At 45.2% G+C, this 5,521-nt stretch overlaps 1 protein-coding gene across 2 annotated transcripts in view; it reads right to left on the bottom strand.

Annotated features, from left to right (window-relative positions):
* ST3GAL2 (ST3 beta-galactoside alpha-2,3-sialyltransferase 2) overlaps window positions 1-5,521 on the bottom strand; it is an 84,340-nt gene that overhangs the window by 27,162 nt on the left and 51,657 nt on the right. The window lies entirely within an intron of this gene.

Here is a 5,521-nt window from a genome sequence, read left to right as displayed (position 1 = left end):
CATGATTTGTTTTTACTTGTATTTTTCTGCTTATTAGACTAATATATGCTCATTAAAAAATGTGTGTGTGTGTGTGTATATATATATATATAAAGTATAAGTGCTAATCCCCACCTCTCTGGGATCTCCATTGCTAGCAGCTTGGTGAACATTCAGTATATTGCCTTCTGTTTGCATATATCAACCCACTTTTCTCTTACAAAAATGTGAACATTCTACTCACGCTGTTGTGCGACCTGCCTTTTCACTTACCCGTGTATCTTGGACATGTGACAGGGATGTGCCTCACTCTCAACAAGCATCATCCCAGCGTGTAGCTGCCCCAGCATTACATCATGGCTCCTAGTGATAGGCACATGGGGGCTTCCACTGTGTTGCTGCCCACGGTGAAAATACCAGTCCTGCTCCTCTCTGAGCCCAGCTGAGACTCACTCAGGATGTATACCTGGAAGTAGAGTTGTTGGGTCAGAGTGGGGACCCTTAACATTTAACACATTGTTAATATAGCCTGCCGAAAAGTTTTTACCAATTTATGTTATTGCAGTGATAACAAAGATACCTATTATGTGCTTACCAACTCCCTCTATTATCAATTTTTAAAACTGCCAGTCTGAGTAGTAAAAATAGATTATATAACTGCTTCATTTTTTTTTAATTTAGTGATGTTTGGCAAATTTTCAGTTTATTGGTATTTGACTTTTCTGTTTTGGTGTGTTGCCCATTCCTATCTCACCATTTTGCTACTGGCTTGTTAGTCTTCATTGAATTTTAGCCACCTTTCTATTTTAGGGAAATTAGACTGTCTTGAGTGGTGGACGTTTTCCTTTTTGTTTGTCTTTACAAAATCATTTTTTCTTAATACTGCACAAAAGTTTAATATTAGAATGGCCATCATTAAAAAGTCTATAAACAATAAACGTTAGGGCTTCCCTGCTGACACAGTGGTTGAGAGTCCGCCTGCCAATGCAGGGGACACGGGTTCGTGCCCCTGTCTGGGAAGATCCCACATGCCGTGGAGCGGCTGGGCCCGTGAGCCATGGCTGCTGAGCCTGTGCGTCCGGAGCCTGTGGTCCGCAACGGGAGAGGCCACAACAGTGAGAGGCCCGCGTAACGAAAAAAAAACCAAAAAACAATAAATGCTGGAGAGGGTGTGGAGAAAAAGGAAACTTCTTGCACTGTTGGTGGGAATGTAAACTGATACAGCCACTATGGAGAACAGTATGGAGGTTCCTTAAAAAAACTAAAAAAAAGAACTACCATACGACCCAGCAATCGCATTATTGGGCATATGCCCGGAGAAAACCATAATTCAAAGAGTCATGTACCACAATGTTCACTGCAGCACTATTTACAATAGGCAGGACACGAAAGCAACCTAAGTGTCCATCGACAGATGAATGGATAAAGAAGATGTGGCACATATATACAATGGAATATTACTCTGCCATAAAAAGAAACGAAATTGAGTTATTTGCAGTGAGGTGGATGGACCTAGAGTCTGTCATACTGAGTGAAGTCAGAAAGAGAAAAACAAATACCATATGCTAACACATATATATGGAATCTAAACAAAAAAAAATTGATTCTGAAGAACCTAGGGGCAGGACAGGAATAAAGACGCAGACGTAGAGAATGGACTTGAGGACACGGGGAGGGAGAAGGGTAAGCTGGGACGAAATGAGAGAGTGGCATGTACATACATACATTACCAAATGTAAAACAGCTAGTGGGAAGCAGCCGCATAGCTCAGGGAGATCAGCTCGGTGCTATGTGACCACTTAGAGGAGTGGGATAGGGAGGGTGGGAGGGAGACGCAAGAGGGAGGAGATATGGGGATATATGCATATGTATAGCTGATTCACTTTGTTATACAGCAGAAACTAACCATTGTAAAGCAATTATACTCCAATAAAGATGTTAAACAAAAACAAAAAATTTAATATTGCTCAGACTTCATTATTAAGAAATCTGGATTTCATGTCATGGCTAGAAAACCTTTCCTCATCTCAGTATTATAAATTATTATTATTACTTTTTATTTTTATTTATTTATATTTTTTTTGCGGTACGCGGGCCTCTCACTGCTGTGGCCTCTCCCGCCGCGGAGCACAGGCTCCAGACACGCAGGCCCAGCGGCCATGACTCATGGGCCCAGCCGCTCCGCAGCATGTGGGATCTTCCTAGACCGGGGCACGAACCCGTGTCCCCTGGATCGGCAGGCGGACTCTCAACCACTGCGCCACCAGGGAAGCCCAGTATTATAAATTATTTACTCATGTTTTTGTAGGTTTTGAAGTGTCGTTTTTTTGCCTGCCTGATTTGCTGTGAGCGATTACGGGCGGTTACCTCCGGGTGAGTGGGTGTGTGGGCTGGAGCCGAGACTGAGCGACAGGGTCCAGCTGGGATCACGTGTGAGAGAAAGTGAGACTGAGTGTCCTGGGGATGCAGCAGCTACGGTGACTGCAGGTGTGTCAGGGGCGCATGCAAGCCACTGATGCGGGAAGGGGTTCTGAGAAGAAAAGTGGGAGCGAGAAGTGGAGCAAGTTTCCAGAAAGGCCGGGGACAAGGCGAGGTGGGGTAGAGAGGAAGCAGTGCTCAGGGTGCTCGGAAGGGAGACAGGCAAAGAGGGAGAGGAGGTCGTGTGCAGTGCCAGCATTCCAGATAAGTGACACCCGCTTTGACCCCAAAACACAACAGTGATACAGAAAAGGTAAAACTAGAAAACAAAACACCGCCTGACCCGAAAAACAAGATGAATACTTCTGTGGACCAGTAATGGGGAAACATGCAAAGCTGCGAGCAGGGCTGAAGCCAAAGCTTGCTGGGCTCCCGTCCGGGGACCGAGCAGCTGCAGGCTGTTAGGTCCCGCTCAGCAGAGGGGCCGGGAAGCGAAGCGCTGCACACAAGACCAGAACTCAAGGCAGCCTCGCCGCTTGGAGGGCGCTGGATTGGAGCTTCGCCTGCACGCCAGCTGGACAGAGACTTTCATCAAGACGCAGGCCCAGAAAGGAGACAGGAGGATGCGGATCCCCGCTGCAACCGTTAAGCCACACCATCCTGTCAACTGCCTGCCTGGTCTGATATCCTCTGATCTCACTGAATCAGCGCACCTGGCTCTAGAATAAGGGCGAGAGGGGCGGGGAGCTGGATGGAGCCAATTGCTAAATCCACCTGTGGGGCTTCCCTGGTGGCGCGGTGGTTAAGAATCCGCCTGCCAATGCAGGGTACACGGGTTCGAGCCCTGGTCCGGGAGGATCCCACATACCGCGGAGCAACTAAGCCTGTGACCGAGCCTGTGGTCTAGAGCCCGCGAGCCACAACTACTGAGCCTGCGCGCCTAGAGCCCGTGTTCTGCAACAAGAGAAGCCACCACAATGAGAAACCTGCTCACCGCAACCAAGAGTAGCACCCGCCTCGCTGCAACTAGAGAAAGCCAGCACGCAGCAACGAAGACCCAATGCAGCCAAAAATAAATAAATAAAAAATTTTAAAAAAGCAAACCCACCTGTGGATTGTGGGGAGAGAAGAAATTGAATGCAAAGAAAGACGCAAACAATAGAGGGAAGGTGGGGAGGGGCAAGATAGGGGTATGGGATTAAGAGATACAAACTACTAAGTATAACATAAATAAGCAGCCAGGATATATCGTACAGCACAGGGAAATACAGCCATTATTTTTTAATAACTTTAAATGGAGCATGATCTATAAAAACACTGAATCACTGTGTTGTACACCTGAAACTAATATTGTAAATCAACTATACTTCAAAAAAAAGGTATCAAATTCACCCCAGATAAAATTTATTTTATGGAATGGCCTCATAAAAGGCTTACAGTATGTTTGGATGCTCAAAGAGAAAGTGAAATGATTACATTTCACTGAAAAGAGCAAGAAACTATGAAGTAAATTTGGACAAGAGCAGTGGTGTGCTGAAACTCACACAAGCTGGCTGGTAAATCACTGGCAGATTGAAACTGGCTGTGCTGGGAATATTTATACCACAGAAATCAGCAACACTATAAATCAGGGGTTTTAGTTTGTTTTCAGAGGCAGTTTACCAGCATAACACTGGTAGATTAGAAATTTTAGAAATGAGAAAGTCACTGAAATAAACTCAATAAATGGGAATCCTAGATTTTAAATCCTAATTATACTCTCATTTTAAGGACAAAAATAACACAACCGAATTTCAGTAGAGAAAGAGAAAGCGAAATGATTACATTTACAATAAAACTATTTCTTGCTCCCATAAGCTCTAAACTGGATGTTCCTGATTGGTTAGCTCTTCTGGACACCTTCCCCTGACTCTTTCCATTGAAAAGAGTGGGTTTTTTTTTTTTTAATAGAATTGATTTTTTTAGAACAGTTTTAAGTGTATAGAAAGAAAAGGCAAAGTTACCTCATAGCAAAAGAAGGACTGAACTCAGATCCTTCTGAATGCAGACACCATATGTTCTTTCTACTTCACCAAGCCTTCTCCCTGGAGAGAAGCCATGTTGCCAGAAAGAGCCTGCATTATTCTCAGCAGAAACAGTTGTTAGATGAAAGGTGTTGTTTCTATATTCTCGGGGAGCAGGCTGCTCCTGATACCCACAGTTCGGCAAGTGTAAGGGGAGGGGCCATCTTGCATTTTTGTGCGTTAGTTGTCACACAGACAAACTCACCGCAAAAGCTGTGATTTTTCTGGAAGGGTAGTGAGGAGCATTGATTCCTAATTCACTCAGAAAGGAATAATTTGATTTTTTAAAGGGTTTCAGGATTTCACCCTTCCCCTCACCAAGCCAGGAATGTTTTCCTACTTTGCCAAATATGTAACAGGCAGCAGTTCCTCGCCTGCTGAATGGCAGCCCTCAGCCGTTCACTCCTCTGATGGGTAAAATATTTAATCGCTTCCTGCCCTTCCTCTAGCATCCAGCCAGAGTGCCAGGCAAGTGTGTATCCACCACCCCTGGTCAGGCCATAAATCGTAATGTTTCTCTCCAAAGAGCCCTCTGTGTTCAGACTGTATTACTGCTCACTCAAACATGGTGCCTCTCCCAGAGGAACACACATCCCTGCTAGGCATGGACATGGGACTTCTTTGACATCAAGGACATGTGAACTTCTTGACAGAAGCATTCAGAGCCAGCCTGTGGCTCACCAGACACTCTTTTCCTGGCCCTGAAACAACAGATCCACCACAGACGGCACTCCTTTCTGTCTGGGTCCCTGAGTGACCATGATGAGCACAGCCCGTGATGGAAAAGTGGCTTGAGTGAGAAACAAACTTTGTTGTTTTAAGCCACTGCGAGTTTGAAGGGTGTTTGTTACTGTAGCACAACCTAGCTTATCCTGACCACCCTCCCTGCCTTGGAACGGCTGGTTCCCTGTCCAGTCACCCTAAGGTCAATCCAGATCATAGATATGCTCCATCTAGGTACACAAAATTCCCAAGCAGCTTCTTGATCCACTTAATACAGAAGAGAGAAAAATTTCCAATTCCCAATTATTTAAAAAGCCTCCATCATGACAGAGAGGGGT

This window comes from Lagenorhynchus albirostris, chromosome 19 (assembly GCF_949774975.1).
Source record: "Lagenorhynchus albirostris chromosome 19, mLagAlb1.1, whole genome shotgun sequence".
NCBI lineage: Eukaryota > Metazoa > Chordata > Mammalia > Artiodactyla > Delphinidae > Lagenorhynchus > Lagenorhynchus albirostris.
Note: the sequence above shows the minus strand (reverse complement) of the source record. Positions and strands in the feature narration are given on the sequence as shown.